This window comes from Molothrus ater, chromosome 9 (genome assembly GCF_012460135.2).
Source record: "Molothrus ater isolate BHLD 08-10-18 breed brown headed cowbird chromosome 9, BPBGC_Mater_1.1, whole genome shotgun sequence".
Taxonomy (NCBI): Eukaryota; Metazoa; Chordata; class Aves; order Passeriformes; family Icteridae; genus Molothrus; species Molothrus ater.
In genome coordinates, this window is record NC_050486.2 from 13,678,378 (window position 1) to 13,703,770 (window position 25,393).

The 25,393-nt window shown below is 39.7% G+C and overlaps 1 long non-coding RNA gene across 1 annotated transcript in view; it reads right to left on the reverse strand.

The window, feature by feature from the left end:
* LOC129046774 (uncharacterized) overlaps positions 1-24,832 on the reverse strand; it is a 124,105-nt gene extending 99,273 nt beyond the window's left edge. Inside the window, exon 1 of the long non-coding RNA XR_008508543.1 lies at positions 24,739-24,832. This is a non-coding gene — a long non-coding RNA (uncharacterized LOC129046774). The remainder of the gene's footprint in view (positions 1-24,738) is intronic.
* Positions 24,833-25,393: the final 561 nt, after the last annotated feature.

Consider the following 25,393-nt stretch of genomic DNA (forward strand, 5'->3'; position numbering starts at 1 on the left):
CATGCTGCTGCTGCAGTGAGAGTGGCTGCAGACACAGTGCCCAGTGCCAGGGCAGGAACCCAGGGCAGGGCAGGGGTGCTGCCAGCGGGGCAGAGCTGCCTGTGCTCGGCTGCACCCCGGGCACTGTGCCCAAGCCCTGCTCCAGTGCCACAGGCTGCAGGGGGATTTTGCTGAGGGATTCTGCCTGGTGACAAGTCACGTTAATGTGAAAGGCACACGTGTAACTTTGTGTGCCTCAGGTGTCTGCAGCACCAGCAATGACGTCTTCTGCTTAACTTCCAAACTCTGTGTTTCTGAAAAATTGCTGTAAATGAAGAGGGAAACAAGGGGATGCAGGTTATCCCATACTGGATGCAGGGCAGCCTCCACAGGGTCTGGCAGGGCAGCCTCCACAGGGTCTGGCAGGGCCTGGAGGCCTTGCACAGGGCACACCACAGACCAGAACAGAAGAGGAGCCCTAGGGCACAGGGGCTCTCCACTCCCACCATAAATTCTCTCTTACTGGAAGAGGAAAGAGGAGGGGAAATCTTTCTCCACAAATACTTCTTCCTCAAAATCCTCTACCACGGATAACCCAGAGGGAACATCAGGGTCTGTGTAACACTGGCAAGCACACCTGGCCCTCCAATACAGGTGCTCAGAGGCTGGGCTGGACCTTGTCAGGCCCTGGACCCTGCTGCCAGCACCAAGGGAGCAGCGGCCAAGCAATGGCTTCAGAGTGGTGTGGTGTGGAGACATTCAGAGGGCTGGAGGACAGCCAGCCTTGGCAGGGAGCCGCTTCTGCGGGCCCCAGGTGCAGGGCTTCAGCCAAGCAATGGCTTCAGAGCAGCATGGAGGTGTTCAGATGGCTGCAGGGCAGCCAGCCTGCGCAGGGAGCTGCTCCACAGGCGCCAGGGCTGGGTCACCGACCCACCAAGGCAGGGCTCTGCCATTCCAAACCTTGCTGCACTGTTCACAGCCAGATCCCCAGGGGCTCAAGGCACGGCAGCCTCCCCCCGGCTGCTGAGCAGCAGCTCTGGCTGTGCCCTGCCGCAGGCACTGCTGCAGCTCCCGCAGCCACCAACACCTTGCTTTGGTGCCAGTGCTCCATGCAGGGTGGCACAGAGCAGCCAAATGCTCCGCTCACAGAAAGGGCTGTGCAGCACTGAGGAAAGGAAAGAGGAAAGCAGAATGCTTTTTCTCCTTATGAGGATTGCTTGACTTCAGAGTATTATCTCTCTCCTCTGATCACTCAGGAGAGTCAGCCCAGATTTAGCAAAACCAAAAATGAAATTTAACAGAGCATTATAGTGAAAGGCATTATCACAGACTTCTCTTACTCATTTGCACCACTGCAGGGTAATACTGTGAAAAGTATAAGTACAGATGCATTTAGTGATTTCAATAAATAAATAAAAATCCTATTGTGATCCTTTGTTTCCTCAGCATTTTCACAAACACCAACCCAGAGTTTTACTCTAAAAGGGTAAAACTGTTTATTTAAATAGTACTTTTCATTCTATTAAAAAATATATAAAAATATTTAAAATACTAATATAAAATTCTCATATTGACATTAATGAAACCTCTACTAAGGGACAGTTCCTGATGAAAGGACAGGCACCACATCTGAACACAGAACAAAATCCTCTAATTTTTACATAAGCTATAAATCCACTGACTAATAGACTACACTTTAAAGGTTACTTATAATTCCCCAAAATAAGCTACTGATATTTCTCATCACTTTACTTGGACTTTCCCAACTTCACCATCAGAGGTGCTGATAGCTGCATTCTGTTGCCCCTGTGGCAGATCCTTAAGGGTCTCTCCAAGATTTTTGATGTTGGTTTTTTTTTCATATCAACTCAAATATTACTTCCCTACTTGTATTGTCAGTGACCAAGTGAGGGCAACAAGTACTGGAGCAGATGTCTGGAAAGCACTATCCTATCTTTGCAGCCTCAGGCCACAAAGTTCCTTTTGCACAGAGGATCCACTCTTTCTTACAAGGTTTCTATCAGGGTTACCTTTGAAATTAACAACTGATATGAGACAATAAACCTGTTTGGAGACAGGTATACTTTTAGGTTTACTCCACTTTACATAGATCTTCTGACCAAAGTTTGAAGAGAACACTTGAAAAGCAGACACTAAACAGTCTCCAAAATGTAGCTGCAGAGCCTTGTCAGACACCAGTCCCAGGCAATTATACCACATGAAGCAGCTCTCCAAAATTCAGGGAAATTTTGATACATTTCTGTCTGTGTCACCTTAACACGTACTTACAGCATGCATTAGCTTATATTGAGAAAGACTGATATTACACTTAGTATCAGAAACCTTTTCTACCTACTGTCATTATGAGCTCTAAAGTCTAAAAGGATGATTATAAATGAACCTTCCTAAGGTAAAAGTAATGATATACTTTTAATAGTTTCACAGTTGCACCTTTATAATCAAAAAAAAAGAAAGATACGGTGTCTGTCTTTCGTAAATTTAGCTAATTTTAAACATCCAAAGTAACTTCTAATAGGTGCCATTATTGAAAAGATGACAAATTTCTGTGGATTCACATTTTCTTATTAGAATAACCCTTCTTAGATAATCCTCCAAATTTGCCAATGTCTTTATTATTTCCCACATTGAACCTAGGAGCAGAAAATCTTTATTGTATGTTTATTTTTGATGTTGCAAAAGGAGTTTAATTACTTTGTATGCCAACTTACACCTAAAGAGAGTTTAGAAAATGATCTTAATGTACTAGTAAATAGAGAGGTTTGATTAATATCCTTTAACAGTGAAAAGAACCACATTTTATTGTACTCCCATGACACCACCAAGCAGTGGCAGCAATAATCCTTCACCACACTGTATAATGAAAAAAGCACTACAACTTAAAAAAAAAATTACAATTCACTATAGCTTTCCTTTAGAGTGCTATAAAATGCAAGCACATTCACATGACAGTGTGTGCGTGTATATGCGTCTCTTAATAAAGCTTCTCTGAAGGGCAATACCGCATGTACCATGGAAACAGGGGTTGCCATGGAAAGAGTGCTTTTTAGTAGATGGCAAAAGAAATGAGGATTTGATTCCCTCTTTCTCAATTGTCTTAAAAAAAGATATAAATCTGTGTAACTATTGACATCAGCAGAGTTATTCCTGAGAAACGTCAGCGTGAACAAACAGACCCGATATGTTCACGGCAGAGAATTTTTGGCATCGGGGCTGTGGTGATGTGTACAGCCCTGCATTTCAGGGCAGCTCTCCAGCTATCCCTTACACCACACACAGCTCTGCAGCCAGCCCCCCTCAGGCACACTTGTGACATATCCTTTGAAACTCTGCAGGAGCCAGAGCCACAACAAGCCACAGGAGAGTGGATTTGCAAAGTTGCTGTTCCTCACTGGCTCAATTCTCATGCAGAAAGTGCCAGAATCTTTTACCTGCCAGATCTTTTCTTTGCTTGAGTACAAAATATTTGCTGTTATAATGTACATGGAGTTACAAATGAATGAAAAGCATGAATCAAATTAACTTAAAGCATATTGGTTTTCAGACATGCTTAAAACGAAGACTGTATTGATGTGTTTCATCTAACTCATTAAAATGGCATTCTTGATGTCCTCATGTTACTGAAATCTCTGAAGTACTGGACAAACAAGTACATTTGTTTATCACTCTTTCCTTACTAAAGAACAGGGTTTTATTAAAGAGATCAATCACCTGTGTACAGTTTAATAGCCTGAACTGTGCATGTAAGACAGAGCTTGCTTCAATAGCCCACATCTCCTGAAGTATAGAGGGACATGTAAAACCATTTGTTACTTTAATAAAACAAAATATTTCTCAGAGCTAGCAAGTACCCTATTAAAATTAGCGATTTGAGACAGAAAAGCAGTGCTTAGAAGAAACAAATTCTAATAAAAGCAGCAGAATCAATCCTGTGCACTTACTTCCATGAGACCCTATGCTTCTAAGCAGAGACACAGAAACACTTTACATGCTTAATGCACTGCCTCCCCTCTTATTGAATCATGCTTATTGTGGAAACAGTCTTTTGAGACTTCTAGCTGTTTTGAGGTAATTGGAGGATTGCTGCCTCTAATGAATGGTCTCCTCATAATGGAGGCCAAAGTGTTCAAAACAATGTCAGAGGCAAAGCGTACAAACGAAAGCTTTTCAGAAATGCCAATGAACAATCTTGAAATACGTTCTTTTAGTAAAAGATGATCTTTCTTACTAGGCTACAGCTATAGTGTAATGAAGTTGTACTAGAAGAGGAAATAATGTTTTATTAACACTGTTGGACGTTACTACAAATTGCAACAGCCACCCCTTTTATGATGAAAGGCGGCAAAGAAATCTAACATTAAGGAAGACTTCACTTTTTCACAATCAAGAGTCAGTAAATAGCTAAGCTGTTTACTTAATTGTCCAAAATTGTCCTTTTACCTACGTTAGAGTGAAGAACAGGAACTTTCTCATTAGATGAAAACTTGCAGTTCAGTGCCTGTCAAGTTTTTGAGAGTTCTAATTAATTTTTTAACTATTTAGCTTCATAACAAGATTATCTGTTTCATTTGGGGAAAAAAACTCCCTTTAACTGCCAACTTTGATTAAGCAGTAGTTTTAGCAAATGGACATGTCATGCAAAGAAGCTGTTAGCAGCTGTAACAAGAAAGATAAAAGCTACTGAAATATCATTTTGTAAGGAAACAACCCTACTATAGGTAGCAGCAACTACATAAAAGACTACGGTGATCAAGAAGTGTTTCCCGGATTTTGAAAATAAAGTCAAAAACACAGAAGAAAACCAATCCTTCATCTCCTATCAGCTGTTCCTGTTGCCAATGATTATGGCAATATTTCACAGAGAACATATGGCAGTGTTTATAGCCATCAGGCAGTATTTCACAGAAGCTGCGACACCATGTGTCCACCAACTAGCCTTTCTGATTGCAATTAATTAGAGAAGCAAGAGGCACTTTTAAAATAACATTACATCTTAGAGATTCCTGAAGTTTCATGGCCAATGTACAAGACTAAGTGACAGGAAAGTCTATTAAAATTGTAACAAGCCTAGCACAGTGAGTCTGTCCTTGAGGAACAAGACCTAATAAAAAAAATACTCTCCTTAAGGAGCACAAGAAAGAACAGAAATATAATAAGCCATTCAGGGTGGTACTTTGGAAGCCTGCAACAATAAGGAAATATTGAAGACCTTTAACAGGCCATTTTATGAAACAGATTCTGCAGAAAAGCTGCCATAGTGAAAGCTATAGAGTTGGTTTATAGTTGCAAGACCCAAGAGGATGTGTACCAAAATTATGTGGGGATCTATTAAGGAGCCGAAACTTACAAAATTAACTGTGGCAGTCGTTTCATGACTCCTATTTTAATAAAAGCAAGGAAGAGAGGAAAACTAAGGGTAATAACTATCCAATAGGTACAGAAGTGGAAAGCTGAGCTTCCCCAGCCAGCCCCACTCAAAGATAAAGCAGGAGGGGGCCAGAACCACCCCATACAGCAGCAACTTCAGCAGCGCTGCAGACTATAGTGCAATTATTCCCATGAAAAAAGCTTTCCATTACAGAGGTGTTTTCCCAACCCAGTGCAATCTGAGCCATTAAGAATGAGGCAGGAGAATCACACAGGCTCAATTTTACACTGCAAGTGATCCAACAGGCAAGACACCAGTCAAAACTGATGCGAAGAAGTTCAGCATCATGTTCCTGCATTTGGGATTGGCTCATAGCATCCTCTCTCCTTACTGACACCTTTGCCCCATACATCCTGGTTCCCTGCTGCTCCTCGTCTTGAGTTAGAATTCCATTTCCTGGAGAAATGGAATATGATAGCAAGTTTGGAGGAAGCCTGTCCATCTGTAGCCTTAGCAGAGCTACTTTCTTCCAAATCTCTAAGCTCTGATCATATAACTGAGCTCACCCTGCAGCTCTTCCCATGGCTGGGGTTCAAATGTATCTTTTTTCTCTAGACTCTTATTCTCATACAACTTCTAGAAACTCAACACCTTTGAGATCCTGCTACATCCACTGAATTTTTCCAAGCTGGCCAGCAACCTCAGGAGTTATTAAGACGTATTAACAGTACAGCCATCCAAGCCTCTTTTCCTTAAGAAAGCAGGCTTCAATATTCCTCTGCCATTATATTCTTGTTATTTTAGTATTTCCTTAATTTCCCCAAACTTCTAACCTCTAATTTTTATTACAGAATTCTCATCTTGGGACGCAGGAATTGCAAATTGTGTTGGTAATAATGGATACATTTATTTTTATTATTCTTAAGAGCAAAATTCCACAGTATACTCATGGTGGATCTTGAAAAGGTAAACTAATGACCACAAGACACCTGCCTAACTCTAGTACAATAACCTCGGATCTGTTGTTCACACATGCAACATGACAGAAAATGCAAGCCATGTTTAAAAGTGTATCAGGCTGTTGAGGTTGGTAAAAATCTTTCCTCTGGAACTGGGCATGCTATTTAAAACTCCAGGTGCAGCCTCAACACCAAGCAGCAGCTAAAAATGAGCCACCATTCCACCCACCACTACACTGGCATGATGACAATAGGGTAACTTTATAAATAAATAAGCACCAAAATAAAATGACAGCTGGCAACTTCACCATCCTTGTCTACACTTTCCTAGAAGCAGAACTAATACTTTGAGCTGTGCATGTTGAACGCTTTCAAGGTTTGTACTCCATAAAAAAGTTCCCAAACTGCAAGGCTGACAGCTGCCACCAACTTAACAGCTATACTAAAGTTCCAGGCACAATTTACAGTGGCTGCCCTAAAATTTAAGAGTAGCTTCAATGCTGAAAGAAAATTGCAATATATTCCTTAATATAAAATATTTCAATGAAAAGAAGAAAAAGCTCTGAGAGAAATTCCTATGCAAAATGCACCACCAGCTGTGGTGCCATTTCTGCAGCACTTACTAATGTTATTTTTAGGACAGTAACACAAATGCCACTGATAATCAAGAGCTGTGGCAAGGATCACCATGTTATTTTTAGGACAGAGGCTGCAGGCTCTCCCCTCCCTGCAAGGGGCAGCTTGCACCCTTGGACGGACCCAGCCCAGTGATCCAGGTCCAGCTGATGCAGCCCAAAGCCAGGGGAGGAGTTGCAGGCAGCAGGATGGGCCCTGGGTGTGGGCAGCAGCACCAGTGTACCTCAGCCTTAGACTTTAGCAACATCAACACAGCCTTGGGTATGATCCACTACATACAACTATGGTCTTTTAGGGAAAGAAAAAAAAGCCTGAAAACATTAAGGATTTCAGAGGAAGGGGATATCCCTCACAGAGACACTCTACCTCCCACAGTGGCTGGCTGGAAAGATAAGCAGATGTAAAGTAGAAGAAAAATTTATACTCCCCACTAGCTAAAGTGGGAAAACTATAATTTGTCCCCAAAACACCAGGACGTAACAATACAATTCTTTTGAACAAAAATAATATTCTTGACTCAACTGCATGCACAGTTGTGCATGTAACAGTCATGTCAGCAGAAAGAGTCATAGCAATAAAAACAAGTATGTATAGGATACCTGTGAAAAAGCCACAATTTGAGCAGAGCTCATCTGAGCCCAGCATTCTGCACTAGCCAGCCTCCTAATACCAGAGACCCAACCAACCCTAAGGCCAGATTTGAAATGTTTTTTCTTTTAAAATCTGAGGTGCACAACCTGGAACCCCCCTGGTGAGAGACCACTGATTCCAGTCCATCACCTGATTTGCTGTCAGGCCCCTGAGTGATCAGTAACCAGATGAGAATGAAATGAAAACCGAGATGGTTCTGGCAGTCACACCTCACACCTCTCTGCAACACTGACACTGCCCTGAGGAGCTAACAGAGCAGCTGATGATCAGTGGCCCACCCATCCTGTGTTGGAGAGACTGGGCACTGCCACTAGTTCATGTTGCACAAATGAGAAATAATTAGGAGATATAAATGGTCATTTTAATGAATAATTGACTTCTACCATAATTATTAGAGCTCTGATCACCTCCAGAATTTATTTGCACAAGTACCTCAACACCAAGATTAAATTAATTTTCTCGTAGGCTAAGAAAGGGATTAGATGAATAGCTGAGTTGAAATAAAAAGTTTTTCCAATATCAAGCAAAGCCACGGAAAACTGAATTCCATATTCTCTTCCTGTACACACCTTGAAAGAGTCAAGTTAAAAATTAACAAATTCTGACTTTCTAGTTCTTGTTTAACTAACCAAGTTATGCTTTAAAAGTTCATGTAATGCTTTTAGAACTCTTCTAGTAGAACACACATTAGTCACTCTGAATGAACCATACCTTCAGTGCAGATTACTTAAAGATGTACCTACACACATTACATGCTATTATCTGGATTACCTTTAACAGGAATAAATGCATAAGACAAAATATGCTCTTTTTATGCATATGGAACTTGGCAATATTCTAATTTCCTTGCACAAGCTGTTTAGAAGGGAGTGCTGTTATCAGATGTCATGGGCTACTTGACACCTTTGCACGTATCACACAGAGGAATGAGCAAGAGAGTTCTTAGCCTGAGCTATCCTAAACATGACACACTTCAGATTCTTTCTGCCTAGAACAGTGATGCTGCAAAACAAACTAACAATTAAAAATATAAGTTAGATCAAAAGCAGGTTTTTTCGTGCAAAAACAGCTGCAGAAATCACACTTAACATACTGTTTTGGAAGAACTTTGAAATAATATTCCTTGATTCTTACTCCATTCTTCAGATGCTTTTTAATGATGCATTAGTCCTTACATCATGTAGTATGCTATTTCTAAAGACAACAGCACCTTCTAGGTCAAACTGTCTCCTGGCCGATTTACATTAAGAGAGTTTATGGTTTATGTGAGATTGTTACATTAAACAAAAACTATCCCAAAAAATCTAGGGAAAAAATATAAAGTATGGTAGTTCTTAAGCAATTGAGTGCAATGAAAATGGTAGCAAAGACTACTGCCAATGAAAGTTTCTAACTGAAAGAAATGCAAACATAAAGCAAAATAAGAATCAAATGAAAGTTGTTTTTTTTTCTCTAATAAAGAATTTTCATTTAATTTTTTTCCCCTAAAGAAAGGTCATTTAGATAGCAGTTTTAAGAATTTTTTCATCTTCTTCAATTAAAATTATCTGAATGAATTTTTCTTGTTCTAACCCTTCTTTTGGTCAAGACTGACTCAGAATCAAGATTCATCATTCTTCAAAAATGAAGGCAAAACCCACCTTCAAATCGATAAAGAAACAATAAGAGAAAGAAATATACATTCTAATTTATTCACTTTTACCAAAATTCAAAGCTGATTTAATAATACAAACAGTATTCTTACACATCATAACTTTTTATTCAAGGTCAACTATATCTTCATTATCTATTTCAAAATTTTCTTTCGTCAACAAGCAAGCAAAAATTACATTAGAATACAGCCTAGGGCTTAAATAAAAACCACCCAACAAGAATATTACACTGAATTCCCAACAGAAATAATTCTTCTAAAGACAACTTAATACCATTATACACCTTTTACAAAACATTTACTTAAGCTTTGGAAGGTGAAAAATGGAACACTTAAAACCCTTGTTAAACTACCCTAAAAAAAATCTTTAGTCAAGTATTTCAAGAGCGGATCTTTCTCCATTATATGCAGGCTGTAGTGGGCATACCAAAATGTTAGGGCTTCTGATTTTTGCAGTTTGGAAACATGCAGGGTCATGTTTGTGCTATCCTGAAAGATCAGCAGGCTGTGCCTACTCCTGAGTTATCAAACAAACCTGAAGGACTTGGAAGACAAGGGGAAGGGCTGGTTTGGGTTGGGTTTTTTACATTACTTTAGGAGAAAAGAAAAAAAGGATGTACTTATATTTGCCTGCACACTGTGTAGCTTGGGCCTTCTGTGTGCTTCAACCCTGAAATCCCACAGCCATGAAATTCCACAACCCCAGAGCTGCACACCATGATCCAAAACCTGCATCCTTGATAGTGGGCACTCATCCCCTTTGGGAGGGGTTAAACAAGCACAACTCATTGGATGAAATCTGGGACTCACTTTTAGAGGGAAAGAGAGGAGGCATCTTCAAAAGCAACATTAGAAGCAACATTGGGAGATGTTGTTTTGTTGACACTGGTGTTCAGCTCATACTCTTCTTTACTACTGTAAAATAAAACACCAGCTTATATCACAGCCATGAAAACACAGAAAAGAGGACTAAGCTGGAAGGTTTTGGCTTTATCAAAGGGCACACTGCATGGCAAATAAGCCTAAGCTGATCTACTATTAGAATAGAACAGAGTAACCCACATGCTAGTACTTGTTGTGTCGTAACTTTTTCTTCCATCTATTTCCCATAAGATTGGAATTCACAGGGCATCATTTGTGACAGGAAGAAAACAAATGGTTATGTTATTTATACTTTGTTCGCATTTTCTTCAACTGAAAATTACTGATGATAGAATGATATTTGCAAACTGATTTGTATTCATATTTCACTCTTTGGAGGCAACGATAATTCTCCAGGACACAGAATTCTCCCTAGCATTTTGTTCTGAGTAAATGCAACAATAGAGTAGTAACTCACAGCTTTAGATTATGCTCCAAAGTAGTTGTAAGTCTCAAAAAGGACCAGGGGAAGCAACCACATACCCACAAAGGTTTCATGCTTCTAGTCTAAAGCAGTGTGAAAATTGAACCACTAAATCTTTAGGGCAGTAAATGACCTTGAAAACTCACTCAAGACTTCATTTCTTCATTACCATAGGATTTACCTGTTCTGAACATCAGACTTGCTTCACCACCATGGACTTGCCTGGCAACTACTGATGTGTGCCTGACCCCAAATACTGTTCTGGGCCAGCCCCAGTCATTGTGTGAGGGCACTGCAGGACTTTTCCCAGATTTTTGGCTTCTAGCACAGCCGTGCATCCAAGATTTAGTGTTTAACTCATGTTTGCTATCAGTGCCCAGTCCTGATACAATGTTTTGGGTATTAAAAGAGTTTTTCACCAATCCCAAATGACCACTGCATGCAGACTGCTGACGTTCACCCCTATTTCTTTCAATCTTGAGAGAGTCCTCAGTCAACAGCCAACATCTTGGGCCAGGACCGTATTCCATGGATGAATGAGGTCCCACAGGTCTCTCCCTCAACTCTAAAAAGGCAACTGGGCACCCAATCCACCATGATTTAGCTAAGCAGTGGCTGATGTGGGCAATGTGCAGATGTGCTGCAGCATGGATGACACACATCACTCTGAAAATGCTCCTGCTGAAGTTCAACAGCAATAAATAACAAAAATAGAGCAGCTGCTGCATGACTTGGCAAAGCAAAGTCTCTGGGCAGGTGCAGAGAGTGCTCCCATGCAGTGAACAGCACCAAGATCTCATTAGGTTTGCTCAAGTCATGAGTGGTTTTTTTTTTTAAGGCATTGCTATAGTTCTCAAATTGAAAGTTGGAGATTATAAACTGTTACCTCAGTCATTTCTTGAAAACCTAGACCAGTTTAGATCACCAAGGGCATTTGAAGCAGATACCTTCCTTGAAACTACAAAAATGACAGAGTGAGAGCAGCACAGCACAGGGACACAAAGCAGCAGGACACATTTTACCCTTTCTGCTGCATCACAGATTTACGTTGTGTCCAGAATCTCTCCAAATATTACAACAGCATTACTCCTTCAGCACAATATATGTTTTCAACCTCCACTGATCTGAGCATGCTCTGACTTCCAGAGTATTCTTTGAGATCATCTTTCCTACATCCTTATCTCACTAGCTGGCCTCAGGAAAGGGCATGTCCTGCAACGATACCAAGTTGTTCTCAGTTTTCTAGGCTCCATCCAAGAGCAAATTATTCCACTGGGTTATGGATCAGAGCCCCAAAAACATCACTGACCACAAAATCATGTGGAGTGACCAAGTTAGATAGAAAGGGTACAGAAATCCCTAAACACTAGCCAGCAGGAACTCTCCTCTGGCCAGACCCTAATTTGAACCTCCTCTGACCCCTCCAACCATTTGCTGCCTTGGCACTTGGCCAGTCTGGTCAATGCTCTCTGAGAGCACTCAATAGACCCTCAAAACATATAAAGAAAAGCAAATTTTTGAAGGGAAGCCACTTCTGCTGGGACTAATGAATACAATGGTGGTGGAGTGAGTCACAGACTGTCAACAGTGAATACATCCTAACAGTTATTTACTTCTTGCTCCCCTAGTTAAAATAAAGTTCTTCTCTTTTTTGGCCTCATAATGTCATGTCAGATTGTCCTTCCTTTTCAGCCGTTTTTGGTTTTGCATGTATTTCATAGGATGTTTTTAATAAAAGTGGAGGTGTTCTTGGCATTTCTGCCACAACAGCAGGGCTTGAACTTAAGGTCAAATTAAAGGAACATTGTGTTCTGCTACCATGACAACCATTCCAGGCTAATATCAGGTACTAAGATACAAAGAATGAAGTGATAAAATCACTACATTAGTTTAATAAACAAGTTCCATTGTCATCACTTTACTATAGATATATATATGTGTGTATATATATACACATATATATATATATATATATATATGGTTCATTGAAAAAAAAATCAAATTTCAGAACTTATTCTGCTTGGCCTGTCATTCATTATCTAACAAAAAAGAAAAATTATTACCTTTCTCAAGAGCTTCAGAATTACAGGTATATTGGAAACTCATTAAGTCTGCTATAGATTTTTAAGCCATATTCTAGGTACACGAAATTTTGCAGACCCTAAAGCAAACCCTAATGTGACATTTAATTTCAATTCTCACTTTACATATTCATACTCGGCCTCAGCCTTTTAATAAATGTATAATTGAATTTTAAATATAAATCTTAATGTGTCAAACTATAAAGTTAAGGGCACACCTTAGAAATTCTTTATACCAAGAGGACGAATGTGAATGAAAGGCCTTCTCAGCACACATGCAAAAGCTGGTGCAGTAAGCTACAACCTGGGCATGTCTCCCACATCCTTTACCTCACATCCTGGTCCAAAGCCAGCTCCCAAGCCAGAAAGATTAAACACCCACAGCGTTTGCTGGAGCTGGATCCAGCCACCCTTGCAGCTAATGAAGGGAAGAGAATTTGTCAGGCCTGGATGCTAAGTAACCAACACCACAGGGTTTGAGGCAAGCACCTCGAGAAGCTCCTGGAAAGCCAGGCCAATGCCAGACAGGGAGAAGATGTTGCTGCATTTATTGCTGGAGTGGGAATATCCCACCAGCTCTGCTTCCCACTGACCCCCTGGGCAGCCTGGACCACGATGGCCAGTGAAGGTGCCAGAGACACAGATCACCATGCTGAATGAGTGCCCCTGTCTCAGAATTGCTAATAAGACAAAGATTTAAAATGTCACTTTTGGCTAGTGCTGACAATAGTGGCTAGAGAAATAATTAACACTGATTTCCATATTACTGATAATTTTGCAAATGAAAATGAATGGGAACAAATGGTTCTGAGAATTTAAGATAACTCCAGAAAGTCAGGAAATCCAACAGAGTCTGAGCACTTTATTTGCAAAATAATTTGAAATTACTTTGCATAGTAATAGGATTCTGGAGATAGGTTGTTAACCATGCAGAACAGCCACATTGATTGAGAGCTGCAGTAGAGAAAAATAAAAGTTTTTTCCACAACAGAGGATTGCAAGACATTTTTGTGACCTTTTTAACCAGGTAAAAAAAAAAAAAGTCATCTTAATTCACCCACCACAAATCACCAGCACAACATCACTCAAAAGACAGATAGGTCACCAGGCCCCACCAGAAGAGACACTGCCTGTTTTCATCAGCCAAACCAAAGCAGCAGATCCAGGCAAAATTTCTGCAGCATCTGCCTGGTTTCCTCACATGCCCTCAGACATGCTTATATAAAAGTCACACCTTCACTGCAAAAAATTAATCTTTTCAGTATATGAGAAGACATTCAGAAAACATGCTAACAAATTTGTCTTTTTTATTACATTTAATAAATGCATGCACCCAATATTTACCTTCCAAATAAAGTCAGATCAAAAATTAATTGCTGAGTAATGGAAACATGCTCAGAAGCTGCTGATCTCATGCATTCATCTGCCTCTTGGAACCTGCTGTTTGACATGGATTTAATGCAATAGTGTCAGCCTGGCCTCAGTGAAGCAAACACTGCACAGGAGTGGCCTATGGTCTTCCAGCCACACATCTACACACAGACTCAAGAACTGTAAGCTGTAGCTGCCAGTTCCTCCTAAAAAGTCTCAGGGCAGGAGGACTAGCTGACCTAACTGGTGGGTTGTTTGAATTGCTTTTGCAGTGAGGACACAGCTAAGCCTTGGTCAACAGGCCAGCCAGGGGATTTTTATTTTTTTAATGTGATTAATGGACTTGACATCCATGTTCCCACAGCTTTTGCTAAACATGCAGTTCAGACCTATTGTTAAATACCACCAAGATCACAGAAAACTAAACTCTTATGACAGCAGAGTGATTATGCCAGAAGGCAGACTGTTCTGAGACAAGTATTGGATTACTCCAGAAATGTAACACAGACTAACAGTGCACTACAGAAATGCTCATGGTCTTGGGCCCCTGAATACCTTGCATCCTTAAAACTAGACTGACCTTTTGAATAGAAAATAGATTGTGAGAGTTCAGAGATCTAAAAAGATAACATGTTATTCCAAATTATACTGGGAGATCATACTCACAATGTGTTTATCCTATTTAAGTCAGGGCATATGCAATCAACTTGACCTTTCATTTTGTATTTAGTCACTACTCAAAGCAATATGACTAAAGCATTGGTGAAGGTCTCCCTCCTTCAGAATTCTCAGGTTTGATTGTGAGACGAAATGCAAGACTCAGAAATCCTAATTTGTTTTTCCTCTACATTTTGCACAGATGCCAATAACAAAAAAGAGTTAAAACATGCCAGTCTGAAATAGAAAAGCAGTGTCAGTTCATAAGGGATGCTCTTTAAACAGTTAGCTCCGTCTGAACTATTCTTGTTTTAGACTGAGAAGTATTTTAAACCTTAATTACTAAAGTCTGCAAGACTGTGACAGATCTGTCTTTTCCTTATGGGCATCTTGCCAGGATGAAGCATGAATTCTTTTAAGATCACCATACTTAATTAGTGCTTCAGCCAAGTTTATGGTGCCTACATGATTCAATAGACTGCTTTGGCAAGTGGATCTGTCTGTTGCAGTTGGGGAGCTTCTAAGGTCAAAGCTATTTTTCATGCATTTTCACAATTTGTCATTATGTCTTGTTTGTGCATGGATTTTGATTTCTCTATGTAAAGTAGAGACTAGAAAACTGAAATTTCCTGGACCAAAAATACCTTACTTTGAATATTCCTTACTACATTGATAGTCATCACTTGATTGTTGGTTCAAAATGTTGTTATAGAACCCAGGTATGCATCTACAAAAACAGCTCTGTATGGCAATAGAGATAATAGAGATGGAAGAGCTGAGTTATTGTCCAGCAGACTATTCCAGATTCTGAAAAGCACAGCTGGGACACGAGAACGTTGTTGTATTAAAAAAAAACAGGAGAAGGAACAGATCTCCTGGGAAAGTCAGTCTTCCTTTAGCAGTACCTGTCACCTCTGGGACAGCATCTGGGCTGCAGAACACGCCCAGCACCGTGCCATGGCACTGCCTCTGCCCAGCAGAGTCCTGTGGCACGGGGAGCCACCCTGCAGCGGCCCAGCCCCCGGGCACTGCCATCCCTCGGCTGCACCGCCTGCACTCAGCCCTGGCTGCGCCTGCCAAGGGGAGATGACTGATTAAAGTGGCAGGGTTTCAACCGAGAGAGGAGCTTGTTTTAGCGCAGGCTTGTCTCCTTCAGTACATCTCTGGCTTTATCAGCTCTGTGCCAGTGATCATTCAGCCCTGATGGGTGGCAGTCCCTCCCTGGCAGCCCTTGTCAGTGGCAGCCCTCAGGTGCCGAAGCACGGCGGGCTTGATCCAAGTCACACCCTGCTGCGAGCAGATTAACCTGCAAAATCATGCAGGGCTCCTTTTAAGTGTGTATTCTAGCCAGGCACAGCGAAACCACAGACTCCATCAGACTTGGTAAACTCTCCTGAGCTTCTCCATTTCCTGCACCTCATTTATATTCACTCTACTGTGCAGAAACCACATGAGCCAAGAAATTTCTAAACAGTCTTTGTATAACCAAGTAGTTTGCCAGACAACACTGGAGTGGCTTTCAAAAATCTGCATAGCCATATAGAAGATGAAATATTAATAAATTTAATATTGAAATATTTGATTAAATTAATATTAATTCACCATTAAATTTTTAAGACTTTCATATTTCATAAGAAAATCACAGTGAAACTACCAATAGGGACTTAACATGTGAAACCAATTCTACAAGACCATTAAGCAATGCCTCAAAAAGCAATCCAAACAATTCTCAGTGATAAAAAGGAATTAAGTGAATTTTGTTTACAAACTGGTTTGTGCAAATTCTCACTGGAGAGGAGATTTGTTTTCACTCACAAGTGTATCATGTATGTTACTAGAACATTAACATATCATTCTTCTTCAGTTCTGTAATACACACATTTGGTTCCATTTTTTTTTTTTACTAGAGCAATAAAAGTAGAGTAAACCCTCTGAATTTTTTCTATGGTTACTGGTGAATGTTCTTGAAGAAGCTGACTTACTGATAGGTGAAAACAAAAGCTTTGATTGCAATCAATTATCTTCTGGCAGAGCAATGGGTACAACACTGAAGGTTTTTTCAAGAGGGTATATTCAATTTCTGCTAGTAGTTCCAAGTCTCACAGTTAACTTCTTCTTGAGGATCCAATTTTCCTTTCCACAAGTACACCTATTTTTCTTCTATCAATGCTATTCTTAAAAAATCATCTTGATAATATCAGATTCATTTAAAGTATAAGCAATAGATTTTGTTCAGTTAATTCCTTTCCTTTATATGTTCTTCTAAGGCAGTTCACTTTTGCCCTCTCAAGTATTCATAGTGTCCAACAAACTGCAGTCAGAACATCTCAGTCAGTTCACTTGAGATGTGAGCTAGCAGCTTATAAAGTCACAATGCAGACTATCTTTCACTGTAGCATGGCTTACCCAGACTCAAATTAATTTTTCAATAACATTAAAATCTTGTTTGTCTAACGAACAACACTGGACTGCAATAGTGCAGGGGGTTTCATAATTAGATAAAGCCATTGTTTGGAGTCAGACAGTGCCCGTTCACAGTTCAATAAACCACTTGTCACAGTTGCTTGGTCAGAGCAGACCTGGGTGTCAATGGGAACAGTTAACAGCAAGGCAGCAAAATAAATTGGTCTCCTGGGTAAATAAATTGAACATCAATATGAATATGCTTATCAGTAAAGACTGTAATTTATAAAGGTTTTCTAAATACTGCTTTATATACACTGATGTTTAAGGAAAACGCCTTTGTGTCTTTTATGCTTTTTTTAAAAATGGCTTAACAATGGCCTTTTGTCCATAAGTTTCATACATATTACTGCAAACAGTACAAAATCATGCCATCACTTACAGCAAAACAGTACTTTGGGTATTTTTCTTAACAATTAAGTACAAATAATTACACCACATTAAGGTGTTTTTACATTTCACATGTTTGTTTTGCCGTTTGGAAGTACCCAAGGGAATCAGACAGAAGCCCACTGAACACTACCCTGCTTCTAGCCAAGATGAAATGTAACTTCTTGGCTCTGCCAGCACCAGCAGTGTGTGTCCATTGGTGAAACCTAGGACATGATGCTCTGGAACTAGAATACAAATTTTAACTTTTCATTGTGAGACTACTTTATCCTTAACTCTTCAACTGGGTTAGATTTATTTAGACTTTTGCTTGTGATTAATCTCAAGAGAGCCATTAGTCCCACACAAGATCATATACACTTAGATAGTCAGTACTTCTTAGTCCTTACTTCACCACAACTAGATAAATGGCTAAGAATACAAATTATGCTGAACAGTCTGCAGACTAAAATACAAAGAAAATTTCACAGACTTCTACTGTCTTTTAAGAAAAGTGACATGGTAAAAAAATTCTGAACCCAATGAAATTTTTTATCTCTGTGTGTACATATATATACTCATACACACACAAACCCCCATAAACTGCAGCTGCTCAAAATTCATGAAAATCCAAATACAAAGGTTCCTATTAATATTGCACTCATTTGCAAAAGTGATCATTATTTCTGTCCTGTGTCTAGACTGAAGAAAAACTGATGGATTTCATTTTCTGGAATGCTTCCCAAACCAAAGGACATCAACAATGTTATTATTTCCATGGAAATAGTTTGCTCAGCCCTAAATCAAATTTCCATTTTAACACATCAATCCATGTACATCTATAAAAAGAGGAGGTAGGAGGGAGGAGAACAATAACATTAGTAAAATTATACATAATTTTGGAAAGAATTAGGGAAACACACTCTGTCTTGCTGTTTCTTCTACTGTTCATTTTATTTGTCCCCTTTACACTACTAAAAAGAAAGGCAAAAATATCTATTAGGTTTCAAGTCCAAAGCAATTAATCACATGAAAACTATTGAGCTGTTTTAAAAGTTACCTCTTCAAAATGCATAACATGTTTGTTCGTAAAAGATCATTATTTTATTTCAATGCCATTCATAAATGACTTATTGAACTGAAGTGCCTCTTTCAACTCTTAGCATCTATTCCAATGCTTCTGAACTCCCTCTGCACTGCTCACCCAAGGTTATTTTTCTGTTTTTTTTTCAAGAGAAACATAAAGCATTCTCTTTTGTACACACTGCAACACTTCCATTTACCAACCCAAAGAAACAATTAATTAATTTGCTCCTCTTTCTTCAGAGGCAATTCTAATATTTTTTTTTCCCCTCCAAACACCAAATACTGAACTTTTTATTCTAACTCAGCCCATTCTGTGATCAAATACCGAGTTCATTTCACTTGAGAACAGCTAGTTCTGTTTTTCTTTCCAAAGTGAATCTCAGAAAGTAGCTCAGGTCCAACTAATTACAGGCAGGTTTATTAGAACAGTCTAGATATGGGTGATTTCAATAGAAATCTCTGCAGGAAGGGAAGAACTGCACATTACTGGAGAATACAAGTGACAAGGTCATTACAAGCCCCCTGTGCCTCCCTTAGCATCTCAGATCTGTTCTCCTTCAATTTATGTGTCCTCTTCATATTCAAATACAGATGTCATAGTTTCAGTTCCTCTCTCACTTTCTACTATGTTGGAAAATTAATTTTTCACTGTACCTGAAGGTTCGCTTTAATAATCCTGATACATACTGTCCAAAACAACTTGGAACAACTCATCTGGATTTCTTTTCACAGCCTTGATCTGACAGGATCCTTTCAGGGCAACATGACTTTACCTGCTCAGAGGCAGATTTCTATTAAATATTTCCTCCTTTTTTTCCATGTAAATTCCTAAAATATTATTTTTATTAAAATTTCTTAGATTTTTTTCCTCTAGCTGTCATCCCACTTTGTTATATTGAAACACAAAAGTAGAATTCCTGCACGGTATTTATATAAAGTTTGATAATTCAGGGCCAAATTACAAGTATTTTTTTCCAGATATTTCTCTAATTTCATATTTTTCTTTTCTTAAATACACACAATTCATCAGCACAATGCTGTTTGTGCCCACCCTCCTGTAGGAAATTTCCTCCCAGAGGTATCCAAGCTACAGTGCTCAAAATTGAAAACCAGACAAGGAAGGGAAGCCAACAAAAAGTCAAGAGCTGGGGAAACTATGAGCATGCAGCCCCTTCTAAAAGCATGGCTTTCTATTTAAGTGCATAATCAAGACTTTGACATTCAATCATGCACATAGGTGTAAGCATGATTATTTCAGTGAGTCGATAAAAAAGGCATTGTTATCACAAGAATGAAATAATAATTTGATGCAATAAAATTCAGAGACGTCCCTAAAATTACCCAATACCATAATCAGATAAATATAGAAACAAAAAATGGAAGTAAAGAGCTCCAGTTAAAGATCAACACTTGGTCTTTTTCCAAGCTGGGCAATAATTCCATTCAGTTGTTTATTTTTTTTTTAATTTGTAATTGATTTACAGTGGAGGATATACCACAAATTAACCTCATTTCCAGTTTTAAGCTTTTACCTCAAGGAGATAAGTAACACCCCACTACCAAAAAAACCAGCCCACCTTTTTACCACATGAATCCCACTCTGTCTTCCTTCAATCCTTCCAACATTTCTGGCTCAGAAATCACAAAAATCAAACTTCTGTCTTCAGTATTCCCCAAAAGGCCTACCATACTCATAATTGAAAACCATTTTAAACTGAAATGGCATTATGAGCACTACTGTACAAGTGAAATAGTATGCATATTCTAACAAAAGGCAAGATCATAATGTATGAGTATGAAAGTCCTAAAACATGACACTGACCGTGTTAATCCTGGAATCTCCTCCCCCTACTGAAAGCGTGCCTTTGCAGCCCTCATGTTCCCTTAGCACAGCTTTATTTTAGCACAGAAAATAAAGGGAAACTCTTTCTTCTCGATTCAGGCTGGTTTTCCTTCAGGTAGATGAACACTGAAGTAGAAAGAAATTGTCAGTGTAATACCCTGCTTGAATGAAATCACTATGCCTCTTATCACAGAGCAGAACCAAGAAATACATCAATAAATAAAGATGTATTATTCTAGACTGTCATTTTGGTTATTAGGGTAATGTACTCCAGAAGGAAGGGAGGAAGAATAGAGTGCTCTTCCAGTAAATATGTGGCTCTGCAGGTATTAACTGAACAGAAATACTGTAGCAGAGCTCCAATTTGCAGGAGCCTGCAGCAAGGTTGCATTCACAGCAAGGTCAGTAAAAAATGGCAAACACATTAGCAAGTAAGCTACTCTCATAAGTGTATGACCCTTTTCCCATCAATATTTTGTGGGAATTTAAACCACAATGATTTTATTATTTTATAAATCTAGGTTAGCATGTGTATAATGACATGGCAGCTCATGCTCAGTGTCAATATTAAATGCCAGTTTTAAATTCAACAAGGCATGTTGTTAAAATGAAAACTGATTGACATTTCCAAGGAGCATTAGCTCTCCCACAAGTAACTCAGACCAACCCCCTAAAGAGAGCAAATTATGTCCACTTCAGTGTCCAGCAATCCTCCTACACAGGGTGTGAGCAACAACTCACTTCCACATACACCACTTCTGGATTTAGTCCAATGTGATTCTCTTATTTTTAAAATAGGGGTGCATACTACCACAGAGGCATTGGCCACCACTTGTGGAAAAGGTCCAGAAATACCTCTAGCTGTGAAGGATACAGCACACAGTCACAGCTGTAGAGAAAAAGACTTACCAAATTGATTTAAGTATTATATAAAGCTTTGGCAGCTTGAGGAAGAGTAAGAATAACCTGCAAGTGCTCTGATTATTTCACTGCTATTTTTCATCTGATTTGTCAGTTAGTGGTTGAATCCTGGTGTTACTGAATTCAACCAGACATGTGTCACTGACTTCCGTGGACTAAATATCTCCCACCACAGAGACCTTTCCTGAAACTGTAGTCAATAGAAATGTTATTAACTTGTATAATTGCAGAAAAAAGCATTATTACATCCACTAGTCAGTACATAATATGACAAATCATGCTTCATTCAATATCCTGTAATTAAAAATACTTCTTTCAACAGCTGGACCATTTAATGCAGTGAGGCAGCATTCCCTTTCACACTGCACAAACAATGCCTGGCTAAAGGAGCTGAAAACAGACCATACCTGTGCCAAGTGACCATACTGTGCCAACCATAACAACTGCAAAGCTGAGAATTAGAGGTCAGAGCAAGTCAAAGTGGTTAAAGGACCACCAGGGCACGGCTGGGCTGCACCAGCTGAAGGCATTGCAGCAGGGAAGAGAAAACATGGATTTGCTGGGCCTGCAGAATGGTGTGTGAGTGACAGAATGGATTACAAGGGTCAGTGAGTAGTCATGTGTGAGTGCAGCTGAAAGGAGTTTAGGAAATCTTGGAAACTGTTAGTGGGAAAGGGATGACAAGTAATGGGTTTTGGGGGAGTGGTGGATGAGAGCTAAAAGATGCCAGCATGGTTCCAAAGACCATGACCAAGGCTCTTGTTCCAGGTCTTCTCTTCAGCAATGAACTTTTAACTAAAAGGATTTCTTTTTTTTTTTTTTTCCTAGCTCTGTCTAAAGCTCTCACAAGATGTCTCTGATTACTTCTCTGGGCATTTCTAAACACACAAAGGCAAGATCTTCTTGCATGATCACATATTTGTCTTCCATACACATACCTTTCCCAAATGTAAACACCCTAGAAAATCCAGCCATTGGCTGCCTGCTTCTCACACAGCTAAAAAGACAAGGTATTGACACAAGTCCATGAAACAATCCATCAAAAACCATCAATAGAAGGCAGTTGTTACTAAAGACAATATATACTTTGCACAACTAATATTATGAGAAGAGTGTTCCACCAATTTCAGATTGAGTTTAGGGCAAAATTGAGTGGAAAAAGGGGAAAGTAGATGTCTGAAGTTTACAGGAAACATGACTATTTATTAGTAGCTGTGACAAGGAGAAAAACTGAATACCATGACTTTACAGTCAGAGCTGAAAGTAGTTCCGGGTACAGACCCAGAGCTGTACCACCAGAAATACAAGTAGTAAGAGAACTGGGAGGTGAAGACAGTCTTCACCAAAGCCCAGATGTTCTTAATCAAAGGGGCAGGTAACCAGCTGCCCCCCCCTCAAAGAGCTTTCCACCACTAACCAACACTACTCTGGTTTTTACAGAGCAAGATGGGTATATTTTAGCCAGCTCTCATTTCATGCAACCCCATCAGTCACACCTGCATTTATTGAACCTATTCCACTGAGAGCACAGCTGCCCATTTTGGGATACAGAACTTTTCTTCCCCCTAACTGTATTACTGTTATTATCACTATGCATATGGCCTCAGAAATCAGGTATCTATTTACAAGTTCCTACAGTGGCTGCATTTCCACCTCACTTCCAATTTATCCTGCCCCCAGACCTGCATCCTGCCTCTCACCTGTGCTGTGGTGCACGCACTTATCCAAGTCTGCAGCAGCAAGGATGAGGCTTCCCTGGAGCTGCACTGTGGCTCACCTGTAGCAATGACTGTCTAGTCAAACAAAGGTAACAGCACTACAACAGAGAGTTCTGGTTTACATTAGGAAGCTATTTTCCAATGGTCATCACACCCAGGTTTCGGTGTTTGAACTTGTCTCTATTCATTGCTCTTCTAGGAATTACTAAAGCTTGATGTGAAGCATGGCTCTGTCTCACCACAGAACAGAGCAGCACAAACTCCTTTAGCTCCTTTACAGTCCAACTGGAGACACTGCAAGGGTAGGGGGATTTTTTAAAAATTATTATTAGATATTGAAAAAAATTTGCTAATAAGTGATTAAACAGATGTGGTGTTCTAGAGTGTGTAGATATTTTGGTTTTGTTTTTGATGAAGAGGACTATCTTTACCATCAACAAACAATTATCCATTTAAAATATAAGATGTAGATGTAAAAACTTTGAGTCACTTACTGCAGTTAGAAATTACTGATGAGTACTGTTGATTACCACTGCAGTTTTTCAAAAAGCTTTAAGATTAAGAGACATTCACTGCTCTTCTTCTGTCAGGTGCCTCAAAAAGAAACCATGAGAAGAGACACACAATGAAAAACGGCGGGTTATAGCACATGAGACTCCTTATTAAAAACATAAAATGCCTTTCTCTCTTGCTTTTATTAAGTCTACTTTTCAAGCCAAATGAAAGTTAGGTGAGCCCATTATAATACAAGTCACGTCTAACTATTTCATTATCCACGTCCTGCAGCACAATCGCCCACAGAACACCTTTTGAAAGCTCTGGAGTGACGGCAGCAGGTTGAATATAATGAACAGTGTTACAAATGGGGACATGAGACGACAGGTCTGGTGAAGAAGGAGTCTCCTGGAAACTGTATGGCTGTAATTACTGAGTGCTGGTGCTGTCTCAGTTGGCTTTGAACAAAGGTAACCGCCTTCAGCAAGTTATATTTCCTCAGCTAGCTAAAATGAAACCAGTCAGAGACACAAATATTTATGATACGCAATACATAACCAAAGTCATTGTCTGCTTTTATTACCTTTCTTTTGTTGTCGCTCTGAAGTCTCCCATATCAACAGCACAAGAGAATTAAACAGTGAAGCACTGAATTATTTTTAAATTAGACTTCCAAAACTAGAATGTTGAAGTCATACTTACAGGAAGATAAAATGCTCTTATTCCGGGCACTGTGCTTGCACGCCACCTTTATTTCTCAATAACTCATCCAGTTTGCTATTCAAGGATCTGCCAAGCAGAAGTCAGTGAGAGCTGAGACCCCTGCCTCCCTGCATGTGAGCACCCCTCAACAAACACCCAGCAGGAACAGTTCGGTAATAAAGGGAGCATCTGGTGCAGCCAACATTGGAGACAGCAAGACTGAGAAGAAAGCTCAGGCTAATCTATGCCTTCTCATCTGTGATCTGTTACATCTCAGAAACGGGCTCACCTGCCCATACAGCAAAATACCAGAGAACAGCAGACAATCACGTCATAATTAGATAAGACACAAGGTGAGAAAGAATATCTCTGTTGAAGTCATTTCTGTTATTATCTGCATGCCCCAACTCCTGTTTCCCTCTTACCTCTTTTCCTGGAGAATCATAAATTCTGAAAATTCATTTCCCAACACTAGTGATAATCATTAGATTGTATAGGAGAGAAGACAACTAGAGCTATTATATCATTATTCTTCATCTTTACACCGGTTATGGTTTTATGCCTGCTGACAACTAAGTACCACACAGCCACTCACTTACTCACTCCCCCAGGCAGGATGGCAGAGAGAATCAGAGAAGTAAAAGTGAGAAAACTTGTGGGTTGAGATAAAAACAGTTTAATAGGGAAAGTAAAAGCCATGCACACAAGCAAAGCAAAGCAAGGAATTCATTCAATACTTCAGCCATTTCCAGGAAAGCCAGACTCCATTGCTCATAATCATGACTTGGGAAGACAAACACCATCACGGAATCATTGAAGTTGGAAAAAACCTCAAATATTATCAAGTGCAACCATTGACCAAATACCACCATGCCCATGAAACACACAGCTGAGTGTAATCACTCCAAACACCCCTCCTTTCTCTCCCCCAGCTTCATGGGCTGAGCATATCTCCATATGGTCTGGGATATCAGCTGGGGTCAGCTGTGTCCCCTCCCAATTTTGTGTACCCCCAGTCTCCTCACTGGTGGGTTAAGGTGAGGAACAGAAATGGCCTTGATGCTAAGTGCTGCATTAATA